This window comes from Alligator mississippiensis, chromosome 1 (genome assembly GCF_030867095.1).
Source record: "Alligator mississippiensis isolate rAllMis1 chromosome 1, rAllMis1, whole genome shotgun sequence".
Lineage (NCBI taxonomy): Eukaryota > Metazoa > Chordata > Crocodylia > Alligatoridae > Alligator > Alligator mississippiensis.
In genome coordinates, this window is record NC_081824.1 from 419,211,178 (window position 1) to 419,232,847 (window position 21,670).

Genomic DNA, 21,670 nt, shown 5'->3' on the forward strand with positions numbered 1-21,670 from the left:
GTGTCCCATGCTTCAAAATTGGGGGAGGGGGGAGGAGTGCTTTAACTAAAGCTCATTCAAAGAACTTTAGTTAAACCACTGGCACTGCCATTTTGAAGCACAGGGACACTGAATACATAAGACATGGAAGCTGCTGGAGTGCACTAATTAATAAAGTCTGCTCCAACATGCTGTAATTACATGTCTACAGGCATCCCCTGTTACTCAGGCAGTAATATAACCTTATATTCATTATTGTATGCGACAATTTGGTGTATGAGGTTGAAGGATACCACCAAAATGTACTTAGGTTGATAGTTTGAGCCAATCTAGAAATGATTTTTGCAAAGAAGAGTTAAAGCTTATTACACTACTTGTCTTGTACCTATGTGTTTTGTGGATAAATAAAGGACCTCAGTTTATGTTCGTGTCACTTTAGAGGTTAGTACTCCTTAATGTTCACTTCACTCACCATCATGAAGGAAAAAAAGAAGAAAAAAGGAGAAAGAGAGAGAAAAGGTCTAACTCCAATGGCAAAGCCAGTTATATTTATGGATTTTGGGGTTGTGGGGGGTTTTGGGTAGGGGAGAGAGGTTGAGGTTTTTTATGTTTTCTTTAATTTTGTTTCATTTGTTTTGTTTTGATTTGGTGACCTGACCTCCTGAGTGGCAGTTACATTTACGTCAAATTTTTAGTAGCTTATGATTCAACTACTCCAAAATGTTTAACTGTTGCAGAATCTATATTCTGTTTGAAACATACCCTGCCCCTCAGGGTTAATCTGGACATCATGGAAGTTTTAGTATCTGACTTCTCATACTGTGTAGATGTTTTAATTTCAAAGCAGAATATAATCTCCATGAAATCAGAAGCAAGATTTCAGAAGATTGTTGGAATGACCAATTATAATTAGCAATCTGCCACAGTAACATTAAGCTAAAAAGGGAGACTTAGTAACTGAGAAGAGTTTCTGTGCTCTGTATTTTACCAGTGATTTTTTTTCCTTAAAAAGAGAACAGATAATGCTACAGTACATTTTACACTGCATTATTTTTCTCCCATTTCATATATATTTGCATTCCAAAAAAGCTTAGTCTTTAAGTAGCTCTGGGGAATAATATTTCTAGCATATATATTTACTGTGCAAATGTATGTATATATGTGGGTGAAAGCTTATTTCGCTATGGTAAATATTATGGAAAAGTTTTCCCTGAAACCTGTTCAAGAGCACAGGCAGATCCCCTTCTGTTATAAACTAGTGCAGCTCCCTGATTTCAAATGTTGCATAAGGTGAATGTTTAACTCCCAGAGCCACAAAAATAATATGATCTCTTGACCCTTGGAGTGATAGAGGCAAAGGAGGTGAAGTGGCAGATGTTCTGTACATTCCTGTTGCTTTAAGGACTGCTAACATTTGATTTTCAGTTATGGAGTTGATTTTTTTTTGGATACGGTTTAGCTCCAATAAATAACTGAATTCTGGTACAAAACAGAAGTTTTCCCCACACCTTTTTTGTATCAGCATGGTACAAAAGGTGGTTTCAATGAGGGAATACTTTCAATAGTAGGCTGATGGTCCTGAAAAGAAAATCAGTAGGGCAGACATACAAGTCTGTCCTATATTTACAAGTGCAAGGCATATATGAACAAGCAGGATGAACTGGAAAGGGGAAGAAAACAGCAGATCCTTTGATAGTATCTGGGTGAAAATAAAGAGGGATAACAATAAAGATATGATGGTGAGGGTCTACTGCAGACTGCCAAATTAGAAAGAGGTGGATGAGGCATTTCTGAAGCAGGTACAAAAAATAGGTAACATAGAATCATAGAAATGTAGGGCTAGAAGAACCTTCTGGAGGCCATCTAGTCCAAGTTCCTGCCCAATGTAGGATCACTGTTGTCAGCAGTCGCTTGGGACAAGGACAATAGTCTTCCAGGAGATAGTCATCTCCAGACTCAGCAATGATTTCCCTAAGGAGGTAAATCCGAGATATGCATCTTTGACTATAGACATTGAAAATCTGTAGTCTGGTTACAACTCTCTTACAGTGAGGCAAGTTTGCTTGAAATGGATGATGTCTTACTATACATCACAATGCCACTGGGGACAATACAGTGTTTGAGCCTCTCGGGTATTGATGCTAATATTGTATTTCTTCAGATTGGCTTTCAAGGTGTCCTTGAATCTCTTCTTTTGCCCATTTCTTCTTTTGACCATTAGTGAGTTGAGAGTATAGGACCTGTTTCAGGAGTTGATTGTCATACATCCTGATTATATATCCTGTCCAACAGAGCTGACACCATGTAAACATGGTTTGATGGTGGTGGTATTTTCTTGAGCCAAAACATTGGCTGTTGTTCTTCTGTCCTTCCAAGTGATATGGAGTATTTTCTGAAGACATTGATGATTATAACATTCCATGGCTTTCAGATATCTTGGATATGTCATCTAGGTGTCACACCTGTTCAAGAGGTTTGGGATGACAACAGCTTGGTAGATGAGAAGTTTGTTTTTTGTCCTGATGTCATGATCTTCAAAGATACAGTTTTTGAGATGTCCAAGGACAGCACTGGCAAATGTATTTTGGTGATGAATACTGTCATCTGTATTTACTTTTTGGGAAGAGTGACTACTCAGGTAGGAGAAATGTTCAACATTCTCCAAGGACTGCCCTCTAATTGTAATATGTAGGGGAGAAGGTGGGTAGTTTGGGGTAGGCTGATAGAGTATCTTGATTATTTTGAAGTTGTAAAGTTGACAGTGGGAACATCTACATGTATGCATTAACGCGCAGTAGCCTATTATACTACACATAAAAAACCAGGCTATTAAGCTAATGCACAGTAAAATAGGCTACTGTGCATTAAGCATCACCTAAAAAGTGTGCGCTTGTGCTACTGTTCATTTATTTAGTACCTTACATTACAGGTATTAAATTGAATGCACATTAGGAAAAACACATTAATGCACTTGTAGCTGCATCCAGTGAGTCTAAGCATTCCATAAGTTTCACAGAAACAATTGACAGTAACCTGGAGCTCTTCAATTGAGCAGGCACACAGAACACAAGCATCAGTGTACTGAACATAGGCGATGAATGGGGGGGATACAGGGGGGCATGTGCCCCCCCCGAGGTTGGCCACTGCCGGCTTCTCTGGGCAGTCACCCCCCCACCCCTGCTGCTGACACGGCCACCAGTGGCTGCGGGTGGTCCCCACTTGCCACTTGCCACTGCCGACAATATAGACAGTGGCCAACACTGCCATGGCCAACACTGCCATGGCCAAGTGTGGGTGGTCCCCGCTCACCGCTACCATGTCTCCATTGCCAAAACCACTGCTGCTGCCTGTGGGTGGTCACTGTGCCTCCCCCACCCCCCAACCTCAGGAGGCATGCCTCTTTCATGATACTGAAGATCAGTAATGGAGGTGTTGGTTATCTTGGATTTGGAGTTTAATCTGTTACTATTAAAGATGTTCCCATCCATACAATACTGGGTACTGACTCCAGATAGAAGTCTATCAGCAATGAGATATGGCATAGCTGTCATATAGATAGAAAAATGTGTTGGTGTAATCATGCATCCTTATTTGAGTTCATAAAGAGGTCTGTTTCCTTTAACTCACCCACTCCCCACTTACCTCAGAGCTTTGGTCTCCATCCCCCAGCAAGCGTAGTTTAAAGTCCTCCACAGGAGGTTAGCGAGCTTATCTGTGAAGATGCTCTTCCCCCTCTTTGTCAGGTGGATCCCATCTCTTCCTGGCAATCCTTCTTCTTGGAATAACATCCCTTGGTCAAAGAAGCCCCCTGTCCTGATGTTTATTGGGCCCCTTAGTGCTTACATTAATGCTTACCTGGGTTGATCCAGTGCATTGCTCATGGCTTGCTGATCCTAGGTTCTCCTTATCTTCTGCTTCCCCGTCCTCTGACAAACCTAGTTTAAAGCCCTTTGGAGGAGATCAGACAACCTGTAAAATAACAGATTTGTCCTAGGATGCCTCTGTCATGGAGGATCGTGGATTGTGTGGATCGTGGTTGTAGAAGCCAAAACCCGCATGATGGCACCAAATCCAGAGCCGCAGGTTGACTTCCCCCATGATTTTTTCATGAGTTAGATAAAACACAACTAATATATACATGTATATGTAATGGTGTTTCATTTTAATCATGGGAAAATGTAGATTTGGGGTTCCTTTTTTTTAACCAAAAATTGTGGATTTTTTTAAATCAGAGAAAACCAGGATCCCTGCTGATGGCCTTATTGCCCTTGAAGTGCTTTCAAATCAATTGTTTGATTATATGCCCCTGTTTCTTCCCAGTTACCAAAATTAGACTGACCCATCTGCAACTCTCTGGGTCATCCTTTTCCCTTTTTTATAGACAGGCACCATATCTGCTCGTCTCATTTCAGGAACATTGCCTACCTCGATGAACATTGCCTACCTTAGTGATTAGTACTTTAAGATCAATCTTCAAGTCAGCAGGATGCATGAATACTTTCTAATCCATTCTTTACCTACTCAAAGCTGAGTATCTAAGCCCCTGGATGCTGAATGCTAATTCCATCTTTTGACAGGTGACCTTTTAAGTGAAATCTGAAGTAAAAAGGCAATAAACACTTCCCCCTCCTCTGCATCACCCATTATTAGCTTCCTATCCACATACAATAAGGGACTTACATTTTCCCTGGTCTTCCTTTTACTTATAACATATTTGTAGAATATATTTTTGTCACCTTTTATGTCAAATAGTATGTGTATACCATGCTTTATCCTTTATGATTTTGTCTGTACATGCTCATACTATGTTCATAGTCATCCTTATTTCCAGTTATGGTAAGATTCCTTTTTAAGTTTCAAATCATTGAAGAGGTCATGACTTCAATCAGGATAGCCTTTTTGTAGTGCCCTGGTTATTGTCTTTTTAAGGAACAATCACCTCTTCCTTTCCCCTTGTTTCTGTCTTCCATGGGATCTCACCTGCCAGTTCTAAATCTGTTAAGGTCGGCTTTTCCACAGTTTAATATTTTATATGCTGCTCTCCTTTCTTCCTGTCCTTATGATCATGGACTCTGTCAGTCCATGATCACTGCCATTTAAGTTGCTTTTTGCCCTCTGATTCTCAGTCAAATCTTCTCTTTTAGTAAGTAGCAAATCAAGAAACCACTCCACAACCACTGGTCCTGCTATGTGAATACTTCAATTACTGGTTTAATAAAAGCCTCCTCCTGACTTTGTGATCTTTAATAGACACCCACCATGACATCATTCTTGATGTTTTCCCCATGTAAATTAACACAGAATCTCTCAATAAGGGTGCCTCTCACTGTGTTCTGCACCTCAGACCCAGGAGATCTCCATTTAAAACAGAAATGTGCCAGGCAGCTTCTGGGGCACAGTTGACTGGTAGGGGAGGCATGGGGGTGGGGACATACGCCTGTCCCTGAGATTGGCCCCTGACTTGGAATCACTCAGGATGGGACAGCTTTTTTGCCATGAGGGCCAGCCACGTGTTGGCGGGGAGGGGGAGGCGGGGGCACTAAGCCATGGCACAGAAGTATAAGGGTGGATATGGGGCTTTTGGCACACCCAAAAATTGTGCTTCCCCAGACTCAGAAGGCACCAGTCACCCCTGTTCTGGCAGCTTCGTTAGATTGCCAATTCATACTTAGGCTTTAGCTGGATTTGAGGTACCTATTGCACATGTCTAGACCGTCATTTGGATCCAGCCCCTAATCTGGGAAGAAGGTTTGATAGAGGGCAATTATAACAGGAAGAGTCAAGACATGAAAACAACACAGGAAATGGAAAACTTTTGGTGGCCTCATTTATAAAGATATTTTCTAGGTATTTCTTTCTCATGTGCAATATAATTAAATGCTGTACTGATTATAAATTAAAATATGACTTTGACCATTTCCTGATCTAATTTAAGATAGACAAGGATCAAAATACTGGCTTTCAATCATTTTTTCCTGAAGTGCTTAAATAATGTTTTAGTCATTTCACTTTCAAAAACATAGGCTCAAATATACACCAAGGAACCTAATTCCAATTGGGCTGAAATCCTTGTGCTCACTAAAGAACTAAGGGCCAAACCTCAAAGGTATGGGCTGGCTTCCCATTAAAATCACTTCACCTTCTTTGGGAAATCTCATCCCAAGAGCCCATAAGGGCACATAAGGTGTAAGTCATTGGCTGTCTCTGCCATAGCTGTATGTTAGCTACCCACAATCAGTTTAGTACTAACAAATCAACCAGTTTCAAAGGCCATTTAGTTCTTATTCTGTTTGGGAATTAGGGCCAGATCCTCACAGGTAGCAGAAGGATATTAATGGATTCAGGCCTTGTATGTAGATAAGCTCCTCTAAGAGGATAAACACTCTCCCAGCATGGTTTGCATGTGTACAATCACAGCAGCAGTTGCATTGGGTTTCTTTCTGACTCTGCACTGCTAGTTGGAACTACACTTTAATGGGCTGTGGACACACAGAACTAGAAAGAAAACATTACAGACCCTTTATATGCCATCACTGATTTCACTCCATGGTATCCAACAGTGGTTTTTCTCTGTTAGCTTTATTTTCACTTTATGATTGATATATGCCACTTGAAGGTATATGAAAATATGGACAGTGTATGCAATACTCTTTGGTACCAGACAAGTCTGAGACCTGCCAGACTTCACTTAGGGAGCCAGTTCTGATGTGCATATATTCAAATCACAGAGAAAAAGAGCACAAGTAACCATGTTTCTATCACCTACTGGTTAAGACACCATCTAGATCAGGTCTGTCCAACCTTGGCACAGCTGGTGATTGGTCAGTACACCAGTTTGAAGCCCCCAGGGCACACACTTCATGGGCCCTGGGGGGTGGGCAATTCCAGCAGCAAGCAGACCCCCTGAGCCCTCCCCTCCATGCAGTAGTGGAAAAGGCCACTGCAGGGGCCCATGGGTCATATCCTATCCATTTGTAGACTGCATGTGGCCTGCAGTCTGCCACATTGGACATCCCTGACCTAGATGGTGAGAGACCTTGGCTAAATAGTCCTTGAATCAAAAAACTTTATGCATTTTCCATAAATGATCATTGAGCAGAATAAAATATATAAACAATCCTTGGAGCAGGGACCATAATCCAGATCTCCTTCTCCAGTGGGTGTTTTAAACACTATGCTACAAAGTCAGGCTCCTTCCCTGGTGCTCTGAATATTGAAGCCTTTCCTATGTGTTGGAACAGCTTCAACAAAAGCGATAAAGAGAACTGGTCCCCATTCCTTTCCTATCACCCAGGGTGATGGTTAAGGACTGCTAATGAGATTGTTTTGAATTTTCTCAGGAAGGGGAGGGTTTCATCCTGAGTGATTTCTCTAACCACAACATTATTATATAATGAGGGGACCACACTACCTTAAAAGGAAGTAGGGTATTACCACATTTTGTGCAGAGCCTAGTCCTTTAGATCAGCAGTTATCAACCTCTGGTCCATGACCCCTGGGGGGTCCATAGACTATGTTTAAAGCATCCACAGAACATAACTGTGATCAATCAAAAGTATGTGAATACCCACACTTACAATTCAAAGGGGTCTGCACCTCCATTCAACATTTTTAGAGGTCCACAAATGAAAAAATGTTGAAAACTACTGCTTTAGGTGCTTATAAGCTCATTCTGGAAATTCCCATTATATCAAGCTCTGAAGAGGACTTACGTTCATGGAACCTAGTTTCTGGATCCCAACTGTGTTTAGGCATGAGCTAAGTCCTGAGGGGGGCAGTACTGTTAAAATTGAATTTCCCCTTTCCCTCTGAACAGCTGTTAGCAAATTCCCATTCCTGTTAAGTAATAAAATGGGATCCCAGACTTGTGTTAAAGGATTGACACGACACCTCATTCAATAAATGACGGAAAGGCTTTATTTACTACAAGTATTTAAGGTTAAATGAGCCCAAACCAAAGCAAAGTCCAGTAATTAGCTATAAGATGATAATGTGACACCAAACAGGTGACAGAGAGACGGTCTGTTTCTTTTCAGCTTCTCGAGATAGCTGGCTGCAGCAGCAGGTCGTGTCAAGGAGAGAGTTCTCATTCTTGAAGTGAGTCCTGTTAGCTGTTTCATTTCTCTTTTATGCCCTTCAGCTCAGCATCTTCAAAGCATTCTTGTAGTTGTGTAAATCAAGAGAGAGTCCCAGGCAGTAATTGACAGGAAAGTCCTGTTAATCAAACTACTCATTATTGGTTATCAGAAAGTTCCAATTTGAATGAATTACTACTAAGTTTGGAACATATCAAGAAACTGATTAACAACCAAGGAAAAAACAAGGATTTTGAGGAGTACCCTTGGAAGATCAAGGGAACCACTAGGCAAAACAAAAGTAAATCAAGAGAAAACAGCAAAAAAGTAAATTAGGAGGAGACATCTATCACATATGGAAAAAGACCCTTCCTGCACATAAACACAAGTTGATTGCAAAAGAAATACTTATAATACTAATTAATCAAGGATAGACATTTCACACACTTACATACCAGACAACTAGAAGCCTGCTTAAACTCATCATAAATATAGTAAAATAAGCTGGAAATGATACCTCATTATTTCTTCTCAGATGGCCTAGTCGTGAACTTACATCCTCTTGCACTATGCAATTATCATTAGTATTTTGTATTTTAACTTTTATAAGTAGGTGCCAGCTAAGCATAAGTTTCATAGTCATCAGTCCAATTCCCAATTATTGTATTTCATTTTAGCAAGGGATCAGCAGGCTGTGGAGCAGCAGACTCTGTAGTGGAGAAAAGTACTGTGGAGCAGATAGATAGCACAGCGTAGCTCTGTGAGACTGATCCCCCATGCTGAATCAGACCTCTGTGGGCTGGATTGGATGGCTTCATTGGCTATATCCAGCCCACGAGACATAGATTGCTGACTCCTGCCCTAGGCTAACAGTGAAGTTGGCAAAAACTCTACAACCCTTAGAAAGTCTGGCATGTATGTACCAGTCAAATCCATTCTGTCAGAAACCTCTTCTGTGCCCTGCTACAGGCCCTATTATGTAACCATTCATATATCTTCTGTTTGTGTAGCAATGTTAAATTTAGCAACACTCTGGAGCAACTATTCTGAGCAAGTAAATAGTAACTGAACATGCCTTCTGAGTGTGCTGGTAGTTTTCCATTAGCTACCTTACTGGGGGTACCCTAGTCTTACAGGGGCACCTATTTTATGGAGCCTGATTGGGGCCCTTCAGTCCTGTGAAAACTGCCTATGGAATTTAGGAAGCTCCAGGAATAGCAGCAGTAAGGCAGGGGTTTTTTTGCACTGCAGTTCTGGACTTAAATGTATATATGCTGCCTAAGCCCTTTATTGAATATAGTCCTTTGCTCCTAATATAACAACTCCATCTGGTGTTGCAAACATTATGGTTCACAGGCACTGGGGATCAGTAATGTTGCTGAATGTTGGTTTTTTGGTGCTTTTAGGAGGTAGCTAAGGGAAATCAAAACATGATGGAATTTAGGTAGTTCAATTAGAAAGATACTAGTCTGGGATAAGGCAACTTTGAATTAAATTGGTGCAAAGGGGTTAGAAGTCTAGTTTTGTTCATATCATACCATGATAACACAAGTTTACAGGGACCTATTTTGCCCCAAATAATTTACTTTTTTCCCTGGGTAAAAATATTTGCAATTATTGTGCTACACACAATTGAAGTGGTAGACATCAGATACATTTGCCTAATATAATCAGTTAATAGTTTCAATCAAGTCTTACTTTGTTTTTAATAAAAGATGTTGAAATCCAATCAAACATTCATACAATTATTATGAGTGCATTCATATTTTATTTACAAGAAGTGATTTATTCCAATTACAGGAAAGTGGAATACAATAATTAGGATTACTCTTGGGGTTGTTTTCTATGAAAAAAAAAACCACAAAAAAATATTAGGTCTGGAGTATAAATTTGAATTCATACTTCCGTACTAATTCTCTTTCAGTAATCCAGAACTCAAATGAGAAGAGGTATCTAATAACTAGGGGGGGTTGCTGAGGCTTGGGGGATGGGCCCCAGACCATTCTGGGCTACTCACTTAGTGTCATTATCTCTTAGTTTCTTATATCTGACAATACTACTAGTATTTTTTCATTTGCTTTATTGTATGCTTTCACCTTTAGGCCACTAACAGCTAAGTGCCCAGTTCTATTACCCATATCGACCACATAGGATTTGAACTGCCTGGACATCAATGGGATTCCTCCTCTAATAAGAAAACAGGTTGCATCTGGTATTAATTCAACAGCCTCAGAATCAAATACCCAATCAGTTCAGATTTTTCTCCATTTGTAACTAGTTTGCTCACTCTATTAACCCTTTCACAGTTTGAAAGAGAGGCCTCACTTCCTCAGAATTGAAATGGAAATACTTTCCATTGCAACAATAAATTGGGAAACTGTTAAACAGCAATTCCTAAAGCTATACATTTTTAAATCAGCAGGCTGGGATAACTTGAATTCAAGAGCTTTAACAGAACTGGATTCTTCTATAACTCTAAGGACACTGAGGAGGTTCCAGAAGGCTGGAAGAGGCTAACACTTTGCCAATATTTTAACCTTGGTAAGTATAAGTATAGGTTTAACAAACTGATATTAATCCAAGGAAAACAATGGAATGCCTGATACAGGACTCTAAAAGAAGATGTAAAGGGGTGAAATGTAATTAATGACAATCAACATGGGCTCATGGAAAGGAAGACCTTGTCAAGCTTTTTTATTAATTAAATAAGATTTGTTTGCTAAAAGAATATTTACACTTTGTAAGACATTTAACTTGGTATTGGTGGTATTTTGGTTAAGATCCCAATTTTTCCTTTAGGTACCTTTACCTCAGGCTTTGACTTGCTAAAAAATTAGATGCCTGGCTCTAGGAGGGTAATTCAAAGAAATGAGGGTTAGACACCTGGGCTCCCTGGGCAGGCAATAAGGAGAGTTTAGCTACCTCCAAAGTGGGAGGTAGAGAGCCTGGAGGTTAAGTGGAGTGGACTAATAGGAAATGAAAAACACAGGATGTGCCTAAAATCTGACATGCACGGCTCTGACCCTCAGCAAGAGGGTTAGCAAGTAGGGGCATAATTAGGAACTTCCAAGTCTGCTCCGTGCCTGTCCAGATCACTGGCTCTTTCCCTGCAGGACAGACTGGGAGGAAGGTAGAAAGAGGGAGGGGCTTCAGGAGCCATTCCCCTCCCCCCCACCACCTTTCTGGATCAATCCAGTACTTCCCTTATCAGCCCAAGAGTAGCAGTGGCAGTAGGATGGGGTTCTTACCTGGTCCTGGGCTCTCTGCAGTCCGTACCACCTGCACATGCCCAGATCTGGCCTGCACCATCCCCATCAGGCTGCATGGCTGCCTGCTTACCACCCCCCCAATCTCCCAGGGGATGGGGCAGCAGGTGAACAAGGATCTGCTAGTCAGCCACAGGGGCTGACAGGGGCCAAGCAGTCCTGATCTCATAGGCAGAAAATACATGGGGGCCCAAGGGCCCTGGCCCCGCTTGGGAAGAGGCCAGAGTGACCACCCTTCCCTAAATGAAGACTGAGAAACCCATGTTTCTGTTGATCTGTCCAAAGGGCTGTGGAAAGCAGGATGCAGAGGGCATGATGTGCATGTATGCACTCACACACATACATGAAGGCCAGGAATACAATCCCAGACGGTGGTGGAGAACAACTCCCCCAGCTTCCTGCAGGTAAGTCTGTGGGGGTGCAGATTGAGGCCCCCATGGTGAGGGAGGGAGTGGGGCAGGGGCTGGGCCTGGGGGTGCTGCCCAGCCAGGGTGGTGCATGGGACCCAAGGCTGGGGTGGGGAGCACAACAGAACTATGGGTGGCTTGTCCAGGGGGGCAAGGGGGGGGGGGGGTTCATCTCCCTGCCATTGCATGCACTCCCAAGGAAGGCAGCACATGCCCCCCAGATATGTGCATGGGGTGGGGACAGATGTGGGCTGCCTGTTGTGGGCTTGGGGGTTCCCCACCTGCTTCCCTCCACCTGGGAGTCTTGAACCACCATGGCGAGGTGCCCCCTGCCCACCTGCCAGCAGCGGGAGTGGGGATGGGGGTGGTGGCACAGAGGTGTGCCCCCTACTGCTGTTGGGTGGGCAGGAGGCACCTCACCAATGTGGCATGGCTGGCTCAGGCTTCTGGGGGAGGACAGCAAGGGGGTAGCCCCAAGCCCACAGCAGGCAGCCTGCATCCACCCCTGCCACCTCATAGGCTCCGCTCAGCTCTTCTCTGGCCATGTCACCTGGGGGAGGGCAGGGGGGAGGGCATCATTTTACCTCCCCCCCTCCCACATGGCAAAAATAGAAGTCAGAGCCTGTGACTGATCTAGGCACATGAGAAACTGCCAAGCCCATCCCTGGCCACCCAGCAGCTCCCCCTTCTCTCTGTCTCACCTTCCATGGAGAGCTATTAGGTAGCCATAGGGTGCACTGGGGAGAGTGCAGGCTTGATCTGGACATGTAGGGAGCTTCTGGGCCCACCCCACTCCTCCCTGCAGCTGCCAGAAACTCCCCACCCACCTGTTTCCCCCTTTCCTCCATACCTACCCCTTCCCCATGCCCCTATCCTCCTTCCCCTGATTTCATCCCTCTTTCTCCCAACTCTTGTCCCTTGCCATCTAACTCCTTTCCCCATCCCCCTTTCTCTCTGCCCCTTCCATTCCTGCCCTCCCTTCCCTCCTTCCCCCTGCCACCTGTCACCCCTTCTCCCCTACTTACCAATTCCTGAGTGACCTAATTCCCAGCTGTCAGTTCAAGGCCATTGAATTCTAGATAATAACTAATCCATGCACAGAGTGGTACTTCCTGGGATGCTGGAGGACTGAAAATTGGTCACTTAATTGGTCATGGAAGCTAGGTAGAATGGCTCAAAAATAATCTTAAATGGCATAATTTTAAGATTCCTAAAGGGCACTTAGGACTTGCAATTGAGTTTTAATACATGCATTCATATTTTAAGTGCCTTTAACATGGTGTAATTATAATGTGTAACTTCACCCTAACTGATAGAGGCCTAAATGTTTAGTCTGATATGGTTAATGAGGCTTTTGATTATTTTGAATGATTTCTTTATAACTACATAAAACCTCTTAGTATCCCTCTATGCACTCTATAATTGAGTTTAGTCAGCTGGAACACACATGGATAAAGAGATTTAAAACAGAAGCATGATATTTACTATGCAATATCAGAAATGCAGATCTCAGATGGCCTTTCTGGAGTCCTGTTTGGTAGAACAAGTAACTGGTGATGCAAAGAAAGTAGGGGTGGTGCACAAAAGCAGTGAAACATGGCAGTGGAATAGTTTTAGGAAGCTTTTTTTAGAAATCTAGTCACACTTCTGAGCTTGATAATAAAAAATCCCCAACAGCTTAATTTTACATATATACAGTTTATACCATACATTGTATAGCATGTTACTAGCACACGTGTTACCTCTTTCACATTAAAGTTTTTTGCTTTCAATTTAGAACTGTTGTCTTCCCCAAATTTAAACCAACACAGATATTTGTATATACAAAAAGTTTGTTAAATAGGAGCAATGTAGAACAGCATTTTAAGTTAGGTGTGCACTACAGAACAAAAATATTATAGCACCACATCCATTGGTAAAACCTAGATGATTAAACGCTCTTCTGTCCTTGATGTCCTACAAATAAAGGGTCAGATTGTATGGCGCCGAAGTAATTGAATCATAATATTAAACATTATTCCAAAACCAAACATTTGTTAGCATGAGTGCTTTTCTAGAATAAATGAGTCAGGACAAAACCATTTCTCCAAATGCCTTCCTCACAAGGTTTGGGAATTCATGTAACAAAGAATCTGGGTCTGAATTAGCTTTGTTTTGATTTGGCAAGCCAAATATGACTGGTGAGTTTTGGCAATGAAGAATAATTGTTGCCTATGTCCAGTTCCCAATACAAACAGATCATTTTTAATTCTAATTTATTTGTTATATCTGTTTTAACTATTGCCAATTTTTTATGGTTCAAGTACTTGCATTTAAACTGGCATTAATTAATTATTGCTTTTCCATTGTATTCTCTTCTTTTACTTTAATCTGTGGGGGCTGAATAAAAGGTACTTTTCCTTCCAGACCTACTTGCATATGATCCTATGATCTGTAATCTTAATTTATGAGATGTTTACAAACAATATAAAAGTATCCAATTTGACCACAGATACAGTTTTGCATACTTTTATGCACAGAAATATATCACCTCTAGTATTCTAGAACTGCTGTAAATCTAGAACTAATGTCAATCCATCACCTTGAGGCAAAAATTGTTATGTCAGCTACTGTCATCCTAGAAAATACCCCCTGACAGAAAGGTCCAAAAATATCATAATAAGAGAACTGGATTCACCAAAGGAAAAATAAGTCATAACAATGAAACCCACTCCACAATATTGTATTTAGAATTTGCCATCCATTCTGACACTGAATGATAGTTATATCATGCCTTGAACACAACTGACCATAAAGCAGTTATTAGTACAGAAGCATTTTATTTCTTTTTTGAATTTCATTTCCATGTCAATCGGACTGAAGCAAAAAAAAAAATCCTAAACTTTTTAGAAATTCCAATAAATTTTCTTTCTGAAACACCAAAATATGGTGTTTCCAAAATGGAATATGATCTCCAGACCCTACATCTGTTCAGTGAAATTAACATTCTCTTCAGTCTCACAACTCAAAAGAACAGCTGTGAAAGTGAAAATATGCCAATTTCACTGAGCAGTTGTAGGCAGTAGATCTACTGATAGATCCCATGAAACCCATATCCAGGGCTGTTCCTGGTGGGGCAGGGGGCAGTAGGGCAGCTGCCCCAAACCCTGTGCTTTGGTGGGCCCCATGGACAGTGCTGTACAGGTTCTGCCATGGCTGCTGCTTGCTTCCAGCTCCTCTGGCTCTGTGTCTGGCCACTCACCACCCCCTGTCCTCTGGCCCCACATAGGCTAATATGCCCTGGTCCTCGCACTCCCCTAAGGATGGCTCTGCCCATACAGCAAATTCCAAATCTAATCCCAAACTCTAAGTCTGGGCTGCACATCAGGGAACCTGGAAGCCATGAAATCCCTGGTTCTAGCTGGGGTTTTCAGTTAGACGCGGGAGCGGCGAGAGACACGCGGGTGAAAGCTCGCTGTGCCCCCGCTCCCCCGAAGCCCCCCAGAAACCCTCCAGCAGCCGCGGAGCCCCCTGCTGACCCCCAGCGCAGCCGGGGTAAGCGGGGCCCGTGGAGAGAAGGGGCTAACCCCTTAGTGTGTGTGTGGGAGGCGGCAGCTGAGTGGAGCCGGGCCGGGTCAAGCCCCGCCCAGGCCCCTACTTGGCCCAGCCCCCAAGGGAGCCACGCGACTGGAGCCGCGCGAACAGGCTGCACAAACAGGCGCGCTTCTCTGCCGGCGCGTGAGTTAGCGCGGAGTTCACGCGGGAGGGCGTGCGGGAGGGCGCCAGACCCTGCCTTGCACCCCCCAGGGTAGACAGTCCCAGCTGTAGCCAGCCTACCAGAGGCATGACACAGATGGGCACGCGCCGCACCCCGAGGGTCCTCTCGGGCTCCGCGGCCCCCCCCTCTGGCACCTCAGAGACGGCCACCCAGACGGAGCCCCTGGTTCCGGGCTCCACGCAGACGGAGCCCCTGGCTCTCGGCTGCGGGGGCTGCCTGTCCCTTTTTCAGGCTCTGGGGCCTGGGAGCATGGCGACCTCCCCTTGCGGGGTCTGCTCCCTTTTGGGGTCTCTGGCACGCCAGCTGGAGGAGCTCCAGGCCACAGTCCACAGACTGCGTGCCATCAGGGACTGCGAGCAGGAGATAGACTCCTACTGCCAGGCCCTTCTCCCCCGGGAGGCAGAGGGTAGATCACAGTCTCCCTCCAGGCCAGAGGAGGACTTTGGGACCTCCTGCTGTGTCCAGCCAGGGGCATGGACCAAGGTGGTCAAGGGCCCTAAGGCCCGCCGCACCAAGGCCCCACCCCCGCCACAACTGAGCAACAGGTATGCACCTCTTGCTGCCCCAGCAGAGCCTGCTGAGTTGCCGGCCCCCACAGGCAACATGGGCCCAACTGCAACTCCCGCCCCTGCTCTCCCCAAGACAAAACGTAAGGTGTTTGTTGTGGGAGACTCCCTCCTGAGGGGGACGGAGGGGCCAATCTGCCACCCTGACCCCTTAGCCCGGCAAGTCTGCTGCTTCCCAGGGGCCCGCATCCGGGACATTGCAGAGAGGATCCCCAAGCTCCTCAAACCCACAGACCGCTATCCCATGCTCCTTATTCATGTGGTCACCCATGACACGGCTCAGAACACTCCCAGCCAGGTCATGAGGTGCTACAGGGATTTGGGAGCGGGGCTTAAGGGTCTGGGGGCACAGGTGGTGTTCTCGTCGATCCTCCCAGTCTCAGGCTATGGGCTGAGAAGGGACAGGAGGATCTATGTGGTCAACCAAAGACTGCGGCGCTGGTGTCGTCAGGAAGGCTTTGGCTTTCATGACCACAGCCCGCTCTTTGGCGAGAGAGGCAGCGAGCTGCTGGGAAGAGATGGTCTCCACCTCTCTCCCCTAGGGAGGAGGCTCTTCTCAGCCAGACTGGCTGACCTGCTCCACCGGGCTTTAAACTAAGCCCGCTGGGGGACGGGGGGACGACCGCCACTGCTGGCCCGCTGAACAATCCTTGCAAAGCCAGTGGATCATGGCACTTAAGGGAGCCCGCCCCAGCCCCAGCCCTGGTAAAATCTGTGGGCAAGGAAGGAGCCCCCCAGGGGGTGCTTGCCTGCCTGTACACAAATGCCAGGAGCTTGGGGAATAAGCAGGAGGAGCTCATCCTCCTGCTCAGTGCAAACAATTATAATGTCATAGGGATCACGGAGACCTGGTGGGACTCCACCCATGACTGGACCATGGGGATAGATGGCTATACCCTGTACAGGAGGGATCGTGTAGAGAAAAGGGGCGGGGGTGTAGCTCTCTATGTTAAGGAAAGCTACGCGTCCCTGCAAGCCGATATTGGCGACCAGGGTGGACGGCTGGAGACCCTCTGGGTTAAAATCTGTGGGGAACACGGCAGAGGGGACACAATGGTGGGAGTCTATTACAGACCTCCCACCCAAAGTCCTGAGCTAGACCAGGAGTTTGCCCAGGAACTGGCTGAGGCAGCTTGCTCCAGGACCATGGTTGTCATGGGTGACTTCAATTACCCAGACATCTCGTGGGAGGATCGCTCAGCAAAATCTGAGCGGTCGCAGAGCTTCCTCTCGTGCGTGGATGACCTCTACCTGACTCAAGAAGTCTATGGGCCAACGAGAGGCAAAGCGCTGCTCGACCTGGTGCTGGCTACTGGGGAGGACCTAGTCGGCGACCTAGTGATCGATGGGAAGCTGGGTGACAGCGACCACGAGCTGATCACCTTCACCATCCGCCGAAAAGCTGGCAAGTCGGTCAGCAACACGCAAGTCCTTGACTTCAGGAAAGCCGACTTTGACAAGCTCAGGAGGCTTGTCAGTGAGGCCCTAAGGGACTGTGACCGCAGGGAGAGGGGAGTTCAAGAAGAGTGGTTGCTCCTCAAGGGAGCGATCCTCAATGCACAAACTAAGTCTATTCCATCTCGGAGGAAAGGCAGCAAGAGGGCACAGCAGCCCCCCTGGCTCTCCAGGGACCTAGCAGACCTCCTGAGGCTAAAAAGAAAGGCCTACAAAGGATGGAGGATGGGAGTCACGTCCAAGGAGGATTATTCTGCACTGGTCCGGTCCTGTAGGGAGCAGACCAGGAAAGCCAAGGCTGCAACTGAACTCCAGCTAGCTTTGAGCATCAAGGACAATAAAAAGTCCTTTTTCAGATATGTGGGGAGCCGGAGGAAAAGCAGGGGCAACGTTGGACCCCTGCTGAACCAGATGGGGCAACTGACAACTGACGCCCAGGAAAAAGCCAACCTATTAAATAGGTACTTTGCGTCAGTCTTTCATCAGCCCCATGGGACGCCTGTGCCTGCTACAGGGCCGGGAAGTCCGGGTGAGGGTGATCCCCTGCCCTCCATTAATGCTGACTTTGTGAAGGAACATCTTGAGAAGCTGGATACCTTCAAGTCAGCCGGCCCTGACAATCTTCACCCCAGGGTACTCAAGGACCTGGCGAGCATCATAGCCCAGCCTCTAGCGTGGATCTTTGAAAACTCTTGGCGCTCTGGTGTAGTGCCCGAAGACTGGAAGAAGGCCAACGTGGTGCCTATCTTTAAGAAAGGAAGGAAAGTGGATCCGGCTAACTATAGGCCCATCAGCCTGACTTCTATCCCGGGGAAGATCTTAGAAAAGTTTATTAAGGAGGCCATCCTTAATGGACTGGCCGACGCCAACATCTTAAGAGATAGCCAGCACGGGTTTGTTGCGGGTAGGTCTTGCTTGACCAATCTCATTTCCTTCTACGACCAGGTGACCTATCACCTGGACAAGGGAGATGAGATTGATGTCATATATCTTGACTTCAAAAAAGCATTCGATCTGGTGTCCCATGATCATCTCTTGGAGAAACTGGCCAATTGTCACCTTGGGTCCCCCACGATCCACTGGCTGGAAAATTGGCTCCGGGGTCAGACCCAGAGGGTAGTAATTGATGGAAGTCACTCATCGTGGTGTCCTGTGACCAGTGGGGTCCCCCAGGGCTCTGTCCTTGGACCCATACTGTTCAACATCTTCATTAACGATGTGGACACTGGAGTCAGAAGCGGACTGGCCAAGTTCGCCGATGACACCAAACTTTGGGGCAAAGCATCCACGCCAGAAGACAGGCGGGTGATCCAGGCTGACCTGGACAGGCTCAGCAAGTGGGCGGATGAGAATCTGATGGTGTTCAACGCCGATAAATGCAAGGTTCTCCACCTTGGGAAGAAAAACCCGCAGCATCCTTATAGGCTCGGCAGTGCTATGTTGGTTAGCACTATGGAAGAAAGAGACTTGGGGGTCATCATTGACCACAAGATGAACATGAGCCTGCAATGCGATGCTGCGGCTAGTAAAGCGACCAAAACGCTGGCTTGCATCCATAGATGCTTCTCAAGCAAATCCCGGGACGTCATTCTCCCCCTGTACTCGGCCTTAGTGAGGCCGCAGCTGGATTACTGCGTCCAGTTTTGGGCTCCACAATTCAAAAAGGATGTGGAGAAGCTTGAGAGAGTCCAGAGAAGAGCCACGCGCATGATCAGGGGTCAGGGAAGCAGACCCTACGATGATAGGCTGAGAGCCCTGGGGCTCTTTAGCCTGGAAAAGCGCAGGCTCAGGGGTGATCTGATGGCCACCTACAAGTTTATCAGGGGTGATCACCAGTATCTAGGGGAACGTTTGTTCACCAGAGCGCCCCAAGGGATGACGAGGACGAATGGTCACAAACTACTACAAGATCGTTTCAGGCTGGACATAAGGAAGAATTTCTTTACTGTCCGAGCCCCCAAGGTCTGGAACAGCCTGCCACCGGAGGTTGTTCAAGCGCCTTCATTGAACACCTTCAAGATGAAACTGGATGCTTATCTTTCTGGGATCCTATGACCCCAGCTGACGTCCTGCCCTTTGGGCGGGGGGCTGGACTCGATGATCTTCTGAGGTCCCTTCCAGCCCTAATGTCTATGAAATCTATGAAATCTATGAAATCCCAGTTAAAGTTGGGGTATTCAGGCCTTATGTCTCCTGACTCCAGCAGATAGCATGGACCAAGATGTTTCTCCACCCTGAAGTTGTGAGCTGTGGGCTTCGAAATTACTGGGTCTCCAGCCATGGGGAGTCTGCTTAGTAGGGCTGTGTGAAGCTTTGGTCGCTGATTCAATTCAGTGGAGATTCGGCCTATTTGGCAACCAAATCTCCAAATCTGAATTTAATCAGGAGACCCTTCAATCTCTCTGAATCAAATCAGAACCCTCCGAATTGATTTGGAGAGATTTGATGATTTGAACATAGACACAGCTTTAAATGTTTTTTTTTACATACCTCAAGGTAACAGGTGGCTCATGAATGCTGAGATGGGGTGGATGGAGCGTCCCATGGGAGCATGGGGGGGTCCCTAGCATGCTTGGTGGTAGACCCAGAAGTGGACCAGAAGCATTTCTGATCCACTTCTAGGTCTGCCATGAAGCACGTGGGGGACCATCCCCCACAGCTCGGCAGCTGCTGCCTCCTGATTCTGGGGGGAGCACCCAGGATCCACCCATGGCCAATCACCAAGCCAGAGGGGTGTGTGTAGGGGGGTGCCCCGTGCACTAGGTGGCAGGTCCAGAAGTGGACCACAAGTACTTCCGGTCCACTTCTAGGTCCACCATTGAGCACACAGGGGACCCCCCCATGCTCGTGTGGGATGTTCCATCTGCCCTACCAGTGCAACATTCACGAGCTGTGGCTGGTACCTTGAGGTATATAGAAAAAACATATAAAGCTGTGTCTATGGCCAAATTGCTGATTCTCCAAATCAGCATCAAATCTTCAGATTTGAATTCAGCTGAATTGAATTGGGACAGTGATCCAAATCAACAAATCCAATCACTGTCCCCAATTTGGGCCAAATCCAAATCAAATACATCCTGTTTCGCACACCTCTACTGCTTGGTAAGCCTTCCCCTGAGTACTTGACCCTGGAATCCTGCCAATTGACTGCCCCAGGGCTCAGGAATAAGTGTGTTCAGGGTCCCCAGATCCAGGAAAGACTCACTACATGAATCTGCTTTAGAGTGGTTGACCCTGAGAGCCTTTGGCACAACCCACCAAGGATTCAGGCAGGATTCCATAGGTTTCCTGCCTGAATGTTGGGGAAAGTCCATACAAACTGAAAGATCTAATCTGAAACAACCAGGACTAGTCTTGTATACATAAGCATATATATTCACCACCATGCTCTTATGAACAGGAAGAACCATATGGGATTAACCTTCTATACTTATGGATATATTTTAGACATTGCTAGGATGTTGCTAAGGCAATCATTTGTTGTTATTTTACTTTATCCAGGGTTTTGTTTGTTCTTTTGCTTGTTTTCAACTTGGACAATACTGCTTAATTTCTCATTTGGGAAGAACACAAGTATTTTTCTACTATGTCAGTAAATCCATTGATATGCACTTAACAAAAACAATATGCTTGGTTTCAGTGTGTTCAAGTGGTAAAATGTTGCCCTAAATGCAGTATACTGTATCTCTGTTACAGAGAAAGGATTGTTAATAAGTGAACAAACTATAAACAATAGGATTGATGTAAGATTTGTTTTAGAACTAGTTTCAAGGCAGCCTTAAACTCTGAGCCAAATCTCTTAACAAACACATTTTTTTTTCATAGGGAGGGTTCATGATCCAAGATAGTTCACTCACATTAAAAAGATTAGAAAAAAGCCAGCCATATATGTCTTATATTAAAAATAGCTATGTAAATTAAATTAGCTGCCTAGTGTCTGATTCAGCAAAGTATATAAATGCTTGTGTAACTATATATCTGAACAGTCTCACTGAGATCATTTCAGTGGACTACTTAAAGGAAGGAACTTAAGTACAGTGTTGAATCACAGTACTAAAAAATGAGTATTTAACTTTACACTGACCATATATTATCAGAGGCCAGATTTCCCTCCCTTTATTCATGTTAAGAACTTCTGTACTCTAAAAGTTATCCCACTGGTTTT

General features: G+C 45.3%; 1 long non-coding RNA gene across 1 annotated transcript; it reads right to left on the reverse strand.

Moving 5' to 3' along the window:
• Positions 1-7,873: 7,873 nt before the first annotated feature.
• On the reverse strand, positions 7,874-12,504 carry LOC106739600 (uncharacterized). The gene is made up of 2 exons (XR_001372893.3): positions 8,572-12,504; positions 7,874-8,205 (listed from the first exon to the last, which is right to left on the reverse strand). It is a non-coding gene; the product is annotated as an uncharacterized LOC106739600 (long non-coding RNA).
• Between the last annotated feature and the right edge of the window lie 9,166 nt (positions 12,505-21,670).